Source organism: Castor canadensis, chromosome 6 (assembly GCF_047511655.1).
Source record: "Castor canadensis chromosome 6, mCasCan1.hap1v2, whole genome shotgun sequence".
Classification (NCBI taxonomy): domain Eukaryota; kingdom Metazoa; phylum Chordata; class Mammalia; order Rodentia; family Castoridae; genus Castor; species Castor canadensis.
The window spans coordinates 47,480,958-47,498,724 of record NC_133391.1 but is presented as its reverse complement, the minus strand read 5'-3'; the positions used below and the strand labels follow the sequence as shown (position 1 = coordinate 47,498,724).

Here is a 17,767-nt window from a genome sequence, read left to right as displayed (position 1 = left end):
CCAGCAAGGCTTGTTTGCCCAGAATCTTCTTGGCCTGTCATGTGTAGCATTCCAAGGGCCAATGGGGATCTTAAGATCTTATGATTTCTACTGACTATCAGACAAAGTAGGCCAGAGAATTTCTTTATGGCCAAGTCCAAGGCAGAAAGACAAAAATGGGATTCGAGCAATATTTTTAGGCTTTATGGTTGACTGTGGAAAAGGGTTCTGTTTCCTTATGATCTGCATTGAGGGAGAGAAATTCTAGTTTCTCTGGCCTTCCTTGGGTGAGAAAGAGAAGCAAGAGATAGGAGGCTCAGAGAAGGCCATGGAGAAATGTTTCTACTGCTCTTTCTGAAGCCTTCCCTTGGCGGTGTCACTTTCTGAGCTCCCACATCAGTGACCTCTTCAACCAGGTGTGGCTAAGGACTCAGGGCCAGGCCCTAGCACAAGCTTGCCACCCTTCCATACCCTGGCCATGGAGCAGTCCTGCCACAGAGCCTGAGAGGACATTAATTCTTGGCTGAGAGGACATTAAGAAGAAGCCTCTAGAAATCTAGATTTGGCACCATCAACTGAAGAGCTTAAGACACGATAGGCATAAGACTGGCATGAAAGACTCTTCCCCAGCCCCATATATTTGTGTTATTATTTGTTTGTTTCAGGTTTTTTGTTTTTTGTTTATTGTAATGCTAGGGCATACACCCAGGGCCTCACACATGCCAGGCGAGTGCTCCATCCCTGAACTACACCCAGAGTCCAAGTCCCAGTCATTTGTACTTACCTCATGATATGAGATTCACTAGACAACTCTGGACAAATTCATCTCTCTCTCTCTCTCTCTCTCTCTCTCTCTCGCTCTCTCTCTTGCAGGTGCTAAGGATTGAACCTCACACATGCTAGGCAAATACTCTACCACTGAGACACACCCCTAGCCCAACAAATATTCCCTTGAACTGTCAACTTACACCTTCCTATTTTAGGAAATATTAATCAGCACGACATGGCAGCTAATATTTAAAATGAATGGTACAGAGGAAAGGCAATCATTGGCTCACTGCATGAATGAGGAGATGTGAAGCTGAGGAACACAATCTGGCACTGATTGAAGGCAAATTACCAGCTAATTAGACAGCTGTAAATACAGGGCAAGAAGCCTCAACAGGCTTCAAGGTTCAGAGAAGGCACAGCAGACACTGAGTACAGACAGGTCTGCAAAGGGCAACAGGGGCAGTTCCGTCCCGCCAAGAACACAGAAGCAGGAAGGGATTTATAGGAAGTGCTCTGTAGATGGAGACTGTGTGAACAGGAAGCTCCTCACCCCATCCTCCTGTGACAACCCCCTCAATTCCCTTCTCCACCCCAGAAGCCTGAAGAGGTACAATAGCCAAAAACAGAAGTGCTTAGAAGGGGGTGTTTGTTATTGCAACACAGGAAATATCAACGATTACTGTCCAATGGTGTTTTTAGGTTGTATTCAATCTGGAAGTTTCACGCTTCCTCTCAAAAAGCCAGGGATTTGAATACCATGCTCATTCCCACAGCCCATGGGAGCAGAGTCCATGCAGATCTCAGCAGGGGATGCCCTCCCCAAGCTGCAGAGGGGGTAGTTTCTGCAGGGAACAAGCACTTAAGACGAAAACCTCATGGTTTCCAAGGACTGAGTACTTCTGCAATTAGTAGACAAAGCTTGGGATAAGGAAAGACAGAGCAATGTAACTGGGAAACCCAGGAGTTCTCTGTGCAGACAGTTGCTTTCCCCTCCTCCTCCAGCAAGGAAGAGAGCATTTGGCCAACCTAGGAAGAGGTGCCTGGTTGAGACAGGAATAGGGAAGAAGGAGGATTTTTTGGTTTGGGGAGTGAATTTAGCAAAGAATGGACAATGGATGCATTAATCCCATGTGTATTTCAGGTTCCATAGCCCCTGAGCCCTGCCATATAGGTTTCTGTGACCTCCAAGTTAGGCAGCTGTGGGCTGTCATGGTTGAAAAAGAGAATATGGCACAGGCCCACCAGCTACTAGGTTAGCTCTGAAACACGCCATCCTTGTGGTCTTTGTTTTCCAGCCCTAGAGCTCTGGACAGGCCTCTCACCAAGTGGGAGCTGTTGATGGGGGGAGGACTGGGGGACAACAAACCATATCCAGATACACTTCGCATTTAGATGGCACCATTCCATCTGAGAGGATGGGTAAACAATAGAGAATAAAAATAATGGTGCGGGGTTGGGGCAGAACCTTCTTTGAGCTGGGATGAAGTCATTTCCTGAGTCAGATATGAGTAAGGATTTCGCTATTTTCCTAATATGGAGACACTGGTAAAGTACACCAAATGCTACTTGAAACTTATTGTGTAATATCATTCTGTCTTAGTCCCTTTGTGCTGCGGTAACAGAATCCCACACAACAAGTAATTTATAACAAACAGAAATTTATTGGTTCAAGGTTCTTCTGGCCCAGAAGCCCAACATCACAGAGCTGGCATGTGTCGAGAGCCTTCCTGTTGCATCTGACCATGGTGGAAAGCAGAGGGAGAGGTGGGGAACAGGGACTGATTCCTCTTATAAGGAACCCACTCCCTGATAAAATGGCATTGGGGGTGGGGCCTAAGGACCTCTCCTTAGGCCCTACTTCCCAACACAGTTGCATCTGAGATTAAGCTTTTTGGAGGACAAGTTCAAAAACCACTGCACACACTTAACTATTAACTGACACAGCTAACAGTTTACTAAGTAGATACATTTCTCAGTCCACATGTGGTGTCATTTACAACAAACCTTTTGATTGCCTCTATCAAATTCAGAGTTTAAAAAAACCCTGAAAGGATGCACAAAATTGTCACCAGTTGTCAAGATTTCAACAGGCTGGGGATCAAGTTCAGGCAAATTAGTCCCAGGTATCAAATGCTTCCTTATCAATGTTTGTGCCTCTCTGGATGTGACACCCATCACAAAAATCAATGAAAGTTTAAAAGTGAATGGGCACAAAGGACTGAAATTGGCTGATGAAGAATTCAAAACATTTTTTAACACTTGCCTGAGGCCAACTTTTGGGTGAGAACAGAGGAGGAGCTAGGTCTACTTTATCTGGTGTTAAAAAGGTTAACATGCCAAATATTTGGGTCACTGACTAAAAATAAGTCAAATTGGAGAACTAAAGGGTATGACAAGAAGGAAGTGGTGGCACTGAAGAAAAGGAGGCAGAGAAAGGAGGATCTTCTGGCTGGCTCCCAGTTCTCTATGAGGAGAGCATGAGGGGGGCTGGAAATCAGAGAAGTTTGAAGGCTGTTGAAAAAACTCTCTTTTATTGCAATACTTCTACTTCTTCCCTGCCCTCAGAACTATTCCTGATGATGAGAGGCAAGTTTTCAACATTCCTCAAGTCCAACCTAGCTTCTTTCTCTGGCAAAGTAGAGGCGAGGATCAATTTTACTGAAGTGAATATTTGGATCTCGCAGACTCAAGAAGGATGACTTATTTCTCTTAAGACTTTCTATTTTGTTTTTCTAAAGATAGCATACGAGCCAGGTGTGGTGTAATATGCCTATAATACCAGCTACTCGGGAGGCAGAGACAAGAAGATTATGATTTGAGGCCAGCTTCGGAAAAAGTCAGTGCAAAACCTTATCTACAAAAAAAAAAAAGGCTGGGGGCATAGCTCAAGTGGTAGAATACTAGCCTAGCAAGCACAAGGCTCTGGGTTCAATTCCCAGGACCACAAGGAAAACAAAAAGGCAGCACATGAATCCCAGGAAGCTAGAGCAAGTCCCAAAGGAAGGACTTTGTTTTTTTCCTTTTTTTTTTTGAATTGATTTTTTTATTTTTTTTTATTTTATTCATATGTGCATACAATGTTTGGGTCATTTCTCCTGCTTCCCCCACCCTCTCCCTCTCCCCCCCACCCACCTCACTACCAGGCAGAAACTATTTTGCCCTTTTCTCTAATTTTGTTGTAGACAGAGTATAAGCCATAATAGGAAGGAACAAGGGTTTTTGCTGGTTGAGATAAGGATAGCTATACAGGGAGTTGACTCACATTGATTTCCTGTGCATGTGTGTTACCTTCTAAGTCAATTCTTCTTGATCAACCTTTTCTCTAGTTCCTGGTCCCCTTCTTCTATTGACCTCTGTCGCTTTAAAGTATCTGCTTTAGTTTCTCTGCATTGAGGGCAACAAATGCTAGCTAGTTTTTTAGGTGTCTTAGGTGGGGCCTAAGGACCTCTCCTTAGGCCCTACTTCCCAACACAGTTGCATCTGAGATTAAGCTTTTTGGAGGACAAGTTCAAAAACCACTGCACACACTTAACTATTAACTGACACAGCTAGATTCTCACCACTCCCTTGTGTGTTCTAGCTTTATCATGTGATCAAAGTCCAATCCCCTTGTTGTGTTTGCCCTTGATCTAATGTCCGCATATAAGGGAGAACATATGAGTTTTGGTCTTTTGGGCCAGGCTAACCTCACTCAGAATTATGTTCTCCAATTCCATCCATTTACTTGCGAATGATAAGATTTCATTCTTCCTCATGGCTGCATAAAATTCCATTGTATATAAATACCACATTTTCTTAATCCATTCGTCAGTGGTGGGGCATCTTGGCTGTTTCCATAACTTGGTTATTGTGAATACTGCCACAATAAACATGGGTGTGCAGGTGCCTCTGGAGTAACCTGTGCACATTCTTTTAAGTATATCCCCAAGAGTGGTATTGCTGGATCATATGGTAGATCTATGCTTAGATTTTTAAGAAGCCTCCAATTTTTTTTCCAGAGTGGTTGTACTAGTTTGCATTCCCACCAACAGTGTAAGAGGGCTCCTTTTTCCCCCGAATCCTCGCCAACACCTGTTGTTAGTGGTGTTGCTAATGATGGCTATTCTAACAGGGGTGAGGTGGAATCTTAGTGTGGTTTTAATTTGCATTTCTTTTATGGCTAGAGATGGTGAGCATTTTTTCATGTGTTTTTTGGCCATTTGAATTTCTTTTTTTGAGAAAGTTCTGTTTAGTTCATTTGCCCATTTCTTATTGGTTCATTAATTTTGGGAGAATTTAGTTTTTTTGAGTTCCCTATATATTCTGGTTATCAGTCCTTTGTCTGATGTATAGCTGGTAAATGTTTTCTCCCACTCTGTGGGTGTTCTCTTCAGTTTAGAGACCATTTCTTTTGCTGAGCAGAAGCTTTTTAGTTTTATGAAGTCCCATTTATCTATGCTATCTCTTAGTTGCTGAGATGCTGGGGTTCCATTGAGAAAGTCCTTGCCTATACCTACTAACTCCAGAGTATTTCCTACTCTTTCCTGTACCAACTTTAGAGTTTGGGGTCTGATATTAAGATCCTTGATCCATTTTGAGTTAATATTGGTATAGGGTGATAAACATGGATCTACTTTCAGTTTTTTGCAGACTGGAAGCACTTTAAAGAGTGAAGTCTGCTCAGATTCTAGGATTCTACATAGAACAAGGTTTATTGGCAAATCATGCAACACCTTTCCAAGTAGAGTTTCTTCCCTGCAACCAGAAAATAACTTGTATTGGCTTGAAGCAAATATATATCCCCGGGTCAGACTTTAGAGTTGATTTGGTTAAAACTTTCTCCCCATGTAGACTAGTACAACCACTCTGGAAAAAACTTTGGAGGCTACTTAAAAAGCTAGACATGGATCTACCATTTGATCCAGTAATACCACTCTTGGGGATATACCCAAAAGACTGTAACACAGGTTACTCCAGAGGCACCTGCACACCCATGTTTATTGTGGCACTATTCACAATAGCCAAGTTATGGAAACAGCCAAGATGCCCCACCACTGACAAATGGATTAAGAAAATGTGGTATCTATACACAATGAAATTCTATGCAGCCATGAAGAAGAACGAAATGTTATCATTCGCCGGTAAATGGATGGAATTGGAGAACATCATTCTGAGTGAGGTTAGCCTGGCCCCAAAAGACCAAAAATCGTATGTTCTCCCTCATATGCAGACATTAGATCAAGGGCAAACACAACAAGGGGATTGGACTATGAGCACATGATAAAAGCAGAGCACACAAGTAAGGGGTGAGGATAGGTAAGACACCTAAAAAACTAGCTAGCCTTTCTTGCCCTTAACGCAGAGAAACTAAAGCAGATACCTTAAAGCAACTGAGGCCAATAGGAAAAGGGGAACAGGTACTAGAGAAAAGGTTAGATCAGAAAGAATTAACCTAGAAGGTAACACCCACGCACAGGAAATCAATGTGAGTCAATGCCCTGTATAGCTATCCTTATCTCAACCAGCAAAAACCCTTGTTCCTTCCTATTATGGCTTATACTCTCTCTACAACAAAATTAGAAATAAGGGCAAAATAGTTTCTGCTGGGTATTGGGGGGGGGGAGAGGGAGGGGGCGGAGTGGGTGGTAAGGAAGGGGGTGGGGGCAGGGGGGAGAAATGAACCAAGCCTTTTATGCACATATGAATAATAAAAGAAAAATGAAAAAAAAAAAACTTTCTCCCCAAACACTCTATTGCAAAGAAACAAATAGTTCTTTCTTAAAATTGACCCAAATTGATGCAATTCCTATTGAAATCTCAACATGTTTCTGTATAGACATAGACAAACTTATTCTAAATTTTATATGGAAAGGAAATGACAAACCGAATAGCCAAATTATTATGGAAAACAAAAATGCAATTGGAATAATCATTCTGAAACCAGAGTTTTGGACCCAATGCCCAAACTCCTGGAATTCCACATGCCATGTCTAGCCCCTTGCCCTTATACACCAAATCAAGAAGCATAGTGAAGACAGACAAAGGAAATTTACTACACAGCTTGAGACAGTTAGCCAGCTTGTGGGTATAGACATGAGTTTTAGCTTTAAATAGACCAATTAGGGGCTGCAGACAAAGGTATGCATAGTTAAACAGTCCCAGTAACAAGTGTGTTCTGGTTGACCATTATCTCAATCCAAGGGTTCCAAAAAGGATTCCAGACAATTTGTTATCACTGTCATCACTTGAGGGGAGCAATCTGGTTTCCATGAGATGATTAATCCTGCTCCAGAGTACAGCATCATCATTATAGGTAATTGTCCTCATTTGGAGGGGTGGTCTGTCTGGCTGGGCCCTGCTGTTCTTCAGGGGTAGTTTCCGTCTCCAGTCATAAACATGTTATCAGTTCTGTCTTTCCTGGAATTCAAGGTGATTGCAAAGGGTCTGCAAAGAGAATACTTAGAGCAAGGACAGATACAAAATGGAGAAAGAGATGCCAAGCTTTTCTCCTGCTTTTAGTTATTTTGTGGGCCAAAGTAAGGAGTTGGTGCTTTTCAGCAAAAGCAGTTTAAGCACCTCTTACAATTCTTCCCAACGTTACTATATACACACAACTGCAGTATCAAGACTGTGTATAGGACTAAAGGTATAGCTCAAGCAGTAGAGCACCTGCTTTGCAAGCATGAAGGCCTGAGTTCAAATCCCAGTCCCACCAAAAAAATAAAAAAGTGCAAATCTGCACACACAAAAAAAGTCAGGCTCCCATGGCTCACGCCTATAATCCTCACTATGCAGGAGGCAGAGATCAGAAGAATTGAGGTTCAAAGCCAGCCTGGGCAAATAGTTTGCAAGACCCTAGCTCAAAAAATACCCAACACAAAACAGGGCTGGTGGAGTGGTTCAAGTGGTAGAGCACCTGCCTAGCAAGTGTGAGGTCCTGAGTTCAAACCCAAGTATCACAAAAAAATGTTTTACAAAGACTGTGTGTACTGGTGGAAGAAGCAGGCAGACAGATGAGTGGAACAGAATAGAGAATCCAGATAGCAGATCCAAAAACAAGTTAGATATAGATTCAAATAAGTCCAGTTAACTTATGACTAAAGAATAAAAGCAACCCGTTGGAGGAGAAATAACTTTCCCATAAACAGAACTGGAGCAATTGGACCTATACCAAAACTAACTCTAATGGATCATGGACTGGCATGTAAAATAAAGCTAGAAAACTTCTAGAAAAGGACATAGAAGAAAAATCTTTGAGACCCAGGAGTAGGCAGAGTTCTTATATTTAAGACCAAAAACACAGCCCATAAAAGGGAAAATTTATATGCTGACTTCATTAAAATTAAAAAATATTTCCTTTGTGAAAGACCCTGTAAAAAGGATGAAAATATTACAAAGTAGAAGAAAATATTTACAAATCACATCTGACAAAGGCCTTGGGTCCAGAATACATAAAGAACTCTTACAGCTCAAATTTAATTAAAAATAAAAAGGCTGCTGTGAATGTTTGGGTTCCCTCAAAATGTATGTGTTGAAATCAGGTGAAGGCTTTGGGAGGTGACTAGATCATGAGGGTGGAACCCTCACAAGTGGAATCAGTGACCTTAGGCCCAATGGAGTTCATTCATCTTCCACATACGAAGACAGAGTGGAGAGGCACACCACGTCAGCTCACGTCACACCTTAGACTTCCAGCTTCGGGTTTTTATAAGCCTCCCATCTATAAATGCTGTTACAGCAGCTGAAACAGACTAGACAAGGATTCAAGCACCCTTCAGTACCAGGTCTTTCATTATTGCTCTGTGGACCACTGACTTAGGATCACGGAGAAGGGACAGGTGAGGGCTGGGTAAAATGCAGATTTCTGCATCCCACTCCAAGAATCTGATCAGATTTCTCAGATGGGGCCAGAGAAATTTGCATTTAAAAGAAGTTCCTCCTCCAAGGGTTTTTCTTTCTTTTCTCTTACTGCAGTATGAGAACTACTGCTGTTGTTCAATTGTCCAAGCGATAAAGATCAGCGTTAGAAAGAAAATCAGGAACTGGTACACTCCTGTAATCCCAGCACTGAAGAGGCTGAGGCAGGAGGGTTGACAGTTGGAGGGCAGCCTGGGCTATACGAGAAACAAACAAACAGAATGAAAACCAGGACTGGGACACTTGTGCCCTGAAGGGCAAAGGAGAATCAGGAGATATTTAAATAGGAGCAACCAACTAGAAGTGCTGTGAGCAACCATTTCTAAGAAGAAACCACTCTCTAGATTTTCTAGAATGTGAATGAAATGAAGTACCTCCTGCATACACACACTCTCCAGAGTCCAAGTCTGAGGAGAACCTGCTCTGTGTGGAGAGATTTTTCTTAATTTTTTAAGAGTTCTCACAGTGGTGCTCAAGGAGTGTGCACTCTCTGGGATGTGTTCAGAAGTTGTGGCAGCCCAGGAGAGAGCCTGTTCCCTGAAGGTAGAGCACAGACCTCGACAACTAGCAGATACTCATTTCCCAGCTGACACAGTGTCTTTTTTTTTTTAAGCTATGTTATTTATTTTATTTTTAAATGAATTAAATTTATTTCTTTTTTTAATGGGGGGGTGAGGATTCATAGTGACAATTCTGATTAGACTTATATTGTAGATTATTTACATTGCCCCCCCATCGTCTCTCCCCCTCAACCCCCTCCCCACCCCACTTAAAGCAATTACAAGAGGTTTCTTAGTTCTGTGTCATATAGGTGTATGAAGTCCATCTACCACATACTATCACCTTAATCTCCTTAGTTCACCCTCCCCCCTCCCACCAGTACACCCACACACACCGTGTGCATGTACACACTGCACCTATTTTACAGTCTTGATTGACCCAGTGTCTTTGAAGTGAGTTGGGCCTTCAGAAAATCCACAGATGGGAACCTTGATCATGCCCATGGGTGAAGGGCCTGCCTCATGGGTCTCTAATGTGACTTTCTACCACCACTTTCCCAGCCACTTGCATAAATATATACCCAGGTCTGGAGACGGAGCAGCAGCTCCTCTCACCAAGCCACCAAATGGTCCATGGTTTTGCCTTCACCATTGTGCTTCCAGCCCTTCACAGGTAGTACTAGCAGGTCTAAGCTTCAGCAGTCAACATGACTAAGTGCTGAGAAAGGTCCAAGACAGGTTCGTCTGAGCTAGGGCTGAGTAAGGGCTGTGACCACATCTCTGAGAAATGTGGACAAGGTCCAACCAGACAAAGAGAACAAAAAAACCTGCCCAGGGGAAGGACAGGCAGGTAACTGTTAACCCTTCAAAAAGTGAAAGGTTGATTAAGTAAGATCCAGGCCAGCCCAAAAGAGGAGCCGGCCAAGATAGGACAAGGAGAATGTACAGATCTCTACCTAAGGGATGACAGCTCACCTGATCAAGGCAACTGGGCTTCTGAGGAGGCCTTTCCTGCCCAGGGGGACTGCTGAGTGACTTTCCAGCCAGGCATAGGCCCAGGTCCCTGAACTTTTCATCCTCTGCTCATCTGTGTCTATTGTACGTCCTCTTGGTCAAAATTGATAGGGACTAATTAGTGGTGGAAGCAGACTCTGGCTCACTTCCTTTCACCGCATGATTTGTTTCTCTCTTGGGCTGAAGCCAAGCAGCAAACATTAACATTCACCCACAGAGCAGGCAGACACGCACAAACACACACACGCACATGGTACGCTCATTAGCACACACACACATCCTCACCCATACTCACACAAACTCCACCTGCAATTCGGGCATGCAGGGTCTCCATGGTCAGCTGTCCCAGGACATCTATGGGAAGTCCTCTTTCCATTGTAAACCTGGGACAGGCAGAGAAACATAACTAACAGCCAGTCTGATTGAACAGCCCACCTGCAGAGCAAGGATGTTAGGAATTTCCAGAACCTCAGTCCCCCTCAGGCATTACCTGTGAAGGATGCTTTGTAGGTAGCTGTTTCCTCTTCTGCCTTCCTATTCCCCAGGCCACTTTGGCACCCTGGCCTGCACTCTGTCATTCATCTCATTCATTGCTGTGTCTTAGGCCCTGTTTTCAGCCCTTGCCAATTCAGTGGGAGACCCTCCAAGTTTTCTTCCCAATGAAGACAAGCCGTTCTAAACCCAGACTCCCAGAAAGCTAACAGTGCAGGGGCCACCCTGACTTGGGTTTCAAACAGCCGCTGGCCCTTCCTGGGAGTCAGCAGCCTGGGCTCCAAGTAAGTGTGGGAAGCCCTCTAGTGGCCATGGCTGATACAACCACAAGGGAAGGGAAGACAATAATGGAATCTTCAGAGCCTAAGTGCTCCTTCTCCATCACCCCCACTCCTTCTAGTCACCAAGTCCAGTCACCTTCCCCTTCTCAACAGCTCTCATGGCCCCACTGTGCTCTGCCTTGCCAACTCAGTTCAGTTGTTTTACAAGCATCTGTTTCCTGGGTTCCCTGCCTCCAACTTGTGCATCTCATCTGTTATACAACTCACGCTCAAAGTCGTCTTGCAGATACTCATTGTTGATCTTCTGTGTTCTCTAAGAATCTCCTGAGCTCCCCTGTTGCAACAGCAGGTCTCAAAGGTGGAGGGGACAACCTTCCTTGAGAGGCATGTCACCATCCCAGGAAAGGCTGAGCTGTATTGCTAACCACACACGTTGCTACAGTCTACTGAGGTGTAGTCCTCAGTACTAAGTCACTCACATGTAGGAAAGTGAGGGAAGACCGAGAACCACAAGTTCTCCAGGTGGAAGTTCAAACATCGTGACCTTCTCACAATCTGGCCTTGAATTTCCTTTCTAGCTTTAGTGTTGAGTAGGATATAGAATCAGACAGTCTGGGTTACAACTTGTATTAGGCAGAGAACTCTATGAAAGGTTCTAAATTCTTAGCTGCTTCTTGAGGATGTTATGAAGATTAAATGAGGAAACCCAGGGATCAGATTTAGTGTGGTGCTTGCCACGAAGGTGGTGCTCAATAGTTGACAGCTATTGTTTTTTCTCCTCTGTTAACAAGACAAGCGGTTTGCTCACAGGTGCCTCATACTTTCCATCTGTGCACTCTGGCTTTTGACACTGTACTGGCCTGGTGTGACCTCTCCCTGCTGTCTGCCATCAAGCTCTCACCTGTCTTCTTCATCTGCTTGGGGACTGAGATAACAATTCTGGGCCCACCTACCTGAGGTCATGTATGGTGAGTGGTGACTTCAATAACTTGTCACAGTGCACCGTATAATCATAAGTACATATGTATATGGTATTGTTTGGGGGTTTTTTGGTGGTGCTGGGGTTTGAACTCAGGGATTTGCGCTTGCAAAGAAGGCACTGTACTGCTTGAGCCACACCTCTAGCCCTGCATATGGTATCTTTTACTATGCATGCAATCTTACTGAAAAGTTTAATTCTTTTAATATGTCTGCATGTGATACTGGGCTGCTCTTTAAATTTTTTGACATTTTTCTTCTCTAATAGCTAGATTGTAAACTCAATGAGGTTATATCTTTTATATTTTTCCCCATATCAAATGTAACACCTTCATATTAGTTACTTAGTACACTGCCTTAATTTAATTAATAAGTGACTGAATGTTTTCATAATATTAGTACTGTATGCTTTTGTCCTTTGAAACAACTTTTCCATTCATTATCTTATGGCCTTTGATTGTCTAATATCTACAGCATCCCAGAAAGAAAAGCTTGGCCCTATTTCACAAGGATGACCTTATTAGCCACCAAAACTTGCCAGCAAGGCATGTTATTCTTATTTAAGTTACATCATCACAACCTGACAGTCTCCAAATGGAGTGGTATCTGTGTTCAACAGGGCAAGGGATATATATTTTAAAGTATGTTTCTGCTGTATTTACTCACAAATTATTTAGAGCCCTGTCTATAAGTTACATTCTAGAGCCTATATGCTTTTACTATAAATTTCAAAAATAATTGCTATCCTGTAATCTGCACATCTATTAGAAGGGCTAAAATAAAAAATAAAACTGAGGTACCAAGTGTGGATAAGGATGCAGAGCAGCTGTCCTTCTCATACATTGTTGGTGGATATGCAAAATGGCACAGCCACTTTAGAAAACAATCTGTCAGCTTCTTATGAAGTTAGACAAACATTAACCATATGAAACGGCAAGCCCATGCCTAAAACTGTACATTTGCACTCATGCAAAAAACCTGTACACTAATGTTTATAGCACATAAGGATGGAGAACAGAACAGTGGTTGCCAGGACAGAATGTGGCTGAAAAGGGTAGCATAAAGAAATTGGGGGGGGGGGGCGCAATATTCTATATCCTGACTGTGGTAGTGGTTACTCAAACTGTGTACATGTTGGAACACAAAAAACTGTATATCAAAAAATACTAACACTTATTGTACACTAACTTAAAGATGAAAAAATTTAAACTCAGAAGCAAACATGGAGTTTATCTCAGTGAGTACAGGATAAAGTAAATGGCACCATCAATTAGCTAAATATAAGATACCTGTTATGAACAAGGAACTGAGCAAGGTATAAGGGAAACCTGACGCAGTGATGAAGTGGTTTTGAGAACATTGCTTTGAATCTGCTGGAGAAAGACTGAACACCTAGTCTACTACCTATCAAACGGCGTCCGTAGGGAAACTGCTTAGCCTCTTTGGACTTCATGAGGATAATAAACAGAGAGCACGGACAAAGTAATGCTATTACCACAGCACTGCTAATAACAAAATTAGTGATGCCGATGGTAATGATGACTCTACCTTTAAAATCCATTCAGAATCTGGCCAACGTCAGCATATCCACAGTCAGCACATCCACTGCCTTGTCCCAGACCACCGTCACCAACTTCAATAGACTATCTACTGCTCCCACCCTACTGTCTGTTCTCAACCCAGGCACCACACCTAAACCATTTTCTCAGATTATGCCATTCACCTCAGAGGAAGAGTCACAGTCCTTACCATGTCCTGAAAGGCGACATTCCCTCTCTTTTCTTTCTCTCTCCCTCACTCGCTCTATTTCTTGACCACACTAGCATTGGCTTACAGCTTTGCACTGACTCATCCCTCTGCCTGTGATATTGTCCTCATAGGCCGGCATTGATCTTTCCCTACTCTCATGAATCACTTTGCTTGATTGCCATCCTCCCAAAAGATAAAAACAAACCCCCTTCTGACCACGATCTTTAAAACTTCAAACTGTTCTCCTCCCTCCAGCACTGCCAATCCCGAGACTTGCTCAAAGTTTCCTTTTCTATAGCACTTACCACCTTCGAGAATAATATATAACAAACCCTGCAGTGACAAATGAATTGCTCACAAATTGCTGATTGGCATATAACTTTTTGCAGGCCATTTGTTTTTTACTAACATATATTAATTGTACAAAGAGGTTTCATTGTGATATTTCCATGGGCATGTAACTGGGTACCACTACACTGGAAATCGTTTAGAGACTATCGCTAAAGTTAAAAATACCCTATCCTACTCCTACATTCAAATCCAGCAGAAAGGAGTGTTTATGACCACCACCAGACATGTGTAAGAATGTTTTTGTTTGTTTTGTTTTGTTAGATGCTTTTATTTGTTAGCATACATTAATAGTGCAGGGAGGTTTCATTGTGACAGTTCAGTAGATGTGTACAGTGTACCTTGAACAAGTTCACCCCATCTATTATATTCCCTTAACTCTCACTTGTTCCCCACTTTGCAAATAGTATTTGGTGGGGTTTGTTATTGTTGTCGAGACAGGGTAGCAATGAACAGTCTCAATTTACAATCCTCCTGCTCCAGTCTCCTTAGTGCTGGCATTACAAATGTATATACCATCATACCTGATTCATAAGAGTGTTAACAGCTCTATTCATAACATCCTTAAAGTGGAAACAAGCCAAATATCAATCTACAGTACACAAATAAATAAATTGTGATATTTTCAGGCAATAGAATAACAAATACACAGCAATTGGGAAAGATTTACTCCTGACACTCCTTGTCAGCATGAGTGAATCACAGACCTAATATTAAGCAAGAGAAGCCAGAAGCTAGAGTACCTTCTGTATGACTTAATTTACTTGAAGTTCAAGAATGGCAGGACTTGAGAACAGAAGTCAGAAGTCCCCTTGTGGGAAGGGGCCTAATCTCTCTGAAAACAGTGATAATAATATGCATCTTGCAGGGCTGCTGGGAGAATTGCTGATAACGTATATCTCACAGCTAGCACAAGTTCCTAGAACAGAGTATTTGCTAAATGAATGATAGTTTATATGCTCCAAACATGAACTAATGATAGGATGTGGAAACATTGGCCTAATTTGATCAGTATGCATTGTACACATTCATTGAAATACCACTGTATCCCATAAATATGTATAATTATTATGTGCTAATCAAAAAATTTTTACTGTTTAAGGAGATGGAAATGTTAACTACCCTGATTTGATCATTATATCCTGTATACCTTTATCAAATTATTACACTGGTCCCATAAATTTGAATAATTAAAATAATAATGTTAAAGAGGTCCCAGAACCTATCAATCACCTATGTTCAGATTCTGTGTTCTAAGAGTTAATTAGCTTTATTATTTAAGCCACCATTAATTGAATGGGTCTGTTACCTGCAGCTGAAATCATTCCCAACTGTGACTGTTCCATCATAAATCCAAGTGTACAAAAAAGAATTATATACTGATAATTATGGCATCTTATCATGCTGACTTTCATTTTCCCAACGTGTAAGCTCAATACACCCTGTTCGTGGTCCTTGCCAGTTTACTAAAATACCTTCATTTTCTGAGTCAAATATCTTTCCATAATATATGAACATGCTAAAGAGGTCAGTGACTTTCCTAAAGCCATGAGGCAAATGTACTACTCAGTTGCTAAGTTTTGTTGGAGATTAGCCAACTGCAAAACTCAACAATAAAAGTATTAACCTATATTTGCAGCCAGGCACACCGTGTGTCATCCTGAAAATGTACAAGCACGAGGAATAGGTGGCTGACCCAAACCAGCTCATTTCTGACTGGCTGGCAGAGTTACTGTGGAGTATTAATGAAGTTCCATCTCCTGTACTGTACAAGCCCTTTGTAAGGCCCAAGCAATGTGCTCACATGGTCAATTGCTTTTGTAAAACTTGTAAGCTATGTAGCCACAATCAGCTAAGGTCTCTTTCTTCTCCAGCTTCCCCTCTACTACACTTGCCTTTTTTTGGGTGGCAGGTAGGTTTAAACAGACAAGAACTGAGTGGACTTGAGCTAAAGCGAAGTAGTATGGAAGATACAGAATTTGGGTTAAGTAGGTTACATCTAGGTGGTTCACTTCTACATAGACATTATTGCTGGCTGTCCTGTATAAAAATGGCTTGCAGCAATGTTCCCAACACCCCTGTGCTCACTCACTCAGCATCTGACAGGCAGATGCAATGCCAGAGGTCACACTGTGACAGGAACATGACCAGTTTGTCTAGTCACTTTGGAATGTCTTTTAACCTCAGGATTTAAAAAGGCAAGAATGTTAAATGAGAAGAATTGGGCCTAATCTATGGAATGCCCTACATAGAGGTGTGGTGAATGTAACCTGATGTTAAAATAGAACGCTTCAGACCTCAGTTTCTCCTCTAGCACTGATATTACAGCTCTCTGGTAACAAAGTGCATATGAAACAGAAGGTCATTAGAAGGCTCTAAAGAAAAAAAAAAATCTAAGATTTGTTTCAAAACCTCAGGCCAGTAATGCAGGGGCTTCTTTCTCACTTCAAGAAGATAAAAGGTTTTTTGAGAGTGGGAAAAACAAGATGGAAGATTTCTTTGGAGACGTGACATACAGTAAGCCTCAAGTCCTGTCCCTCAAGAGGAAGTGAGGAGTGATGGTGGCCCCTGAATCCCCCTCAAGTTTGGGGGTCCTTCAACATAGCCATCTTGAGAGCCTTATACCTGTCTCCTGAAGTTTGGAAGACACAGTGAGCTGAGGGATGATTTCTGCCCCAGAAAATCCACAGGGTAGGAGGGAAGCTGGCGAGCTGTGTTGAAATTGATGGAGCCCAGGCAAGCAGCTGCTAGCTCTGGGTAGTTTTTGCAACCTCAACTCCAGCAGTAACAGTAAAAAAGCTGCTTCCAAGTGTGGATCGCAAAGGACCACTGATCACCCCAAGACTGTTTTAGGATCCATCTGATAGGGCTCCTAGAAGCAGCAACCCACTCCCATAGTGGATGAGGCTGGACCCCTCAAAGGGGAGCTGCTGAAGAAGAAGGGGCATCAACCCAGCCCCAGAGAACCCTAGCAGGCAGTCAGCAAAAAGTACCCTCTAGAGAATGTCAGCCTTAAACATCAGCCTAACCCGGCACAAAGCCAAAGTACTGCAGAGAGAACTGAAGTAAGAAAGCTCCCTGTTCTCATTTTCCCTTCCTCTTTGTGTTCCCCCAGGGTTGCACCCAGAGAGGAGGAGGAGCAGTAGAGACAGGGAAAGGCAGCCTCCCTCTCTCACTGCAGGCAGCATGCAATAAAATTCAAGGTTTAATTTCCTTTCAGGACGAGATGTTCTAATGTATGTAGTGGACTGTTTGTGACTTAAAATGACCACAGAACTGACTGCGTATTATCTTAGGCTGAGCTTTACCACCCAGGGCAAGGAAAGATTACCACACAAAATAAACTTTATAGGATTAGTGCATGCAAGAAACAGAAAAGTTGTATTTTCATCACATTCTATAAGTCACATTGCTCAACACTTCTGTTACATTAACTTCAGAACAGAAAGCAAAGCTATAATCATGGTTTCCATCTGATATCATTTTCTGATCCTTTTTCACAGGGCTCTAGTGAAATTCACGTTCCCAAGTGACCAGATGTTTCTGTCTTGGTCTCAGTATGAAGCATTCATTCAACAAATACTTGTTGAGATCTGACAAGTTCACTTCCTAAACTTTGGTTTAGGGAAACAATGTATCCTAAATACCACTTTGGTCATGTCACTCCCCTGCTTAAGAACCTTCTATGACTCCTCACTGTTCATAAGAAGAAACACAGTGAGGTGGAGCCTAACATTGCCTACCTTCCCACTTTTCTCA

At 42.5% G+C, this 17,767-nt stretch overlaps 1 long non-coding RNA gene across 1 annotated transcript; it reads right to left on the bottom strand.

Moving 5' to 3' along the window:
* Positions 1 to 6,711: 6,711 nt before the first annotated feature.
* Positions 6,712 to 11,031, bottom strand: LOC141423875 (uncharacterized). The gene is made up of 3 exons (XR_012448643.1): positions 10,651 to 11,031; positions 10,456 to 10,543; positions 6,712 to 7,173 (listed from the first exon to the last, which is right to left on the bottom strand). It is a non-coding gene; the product is annotated as an uncharacterized lncRNA (long non-coding RNA).
* Between the last annotated feature and the right edge of the window lie 6,736 nt (positions 11,032 to 17,767).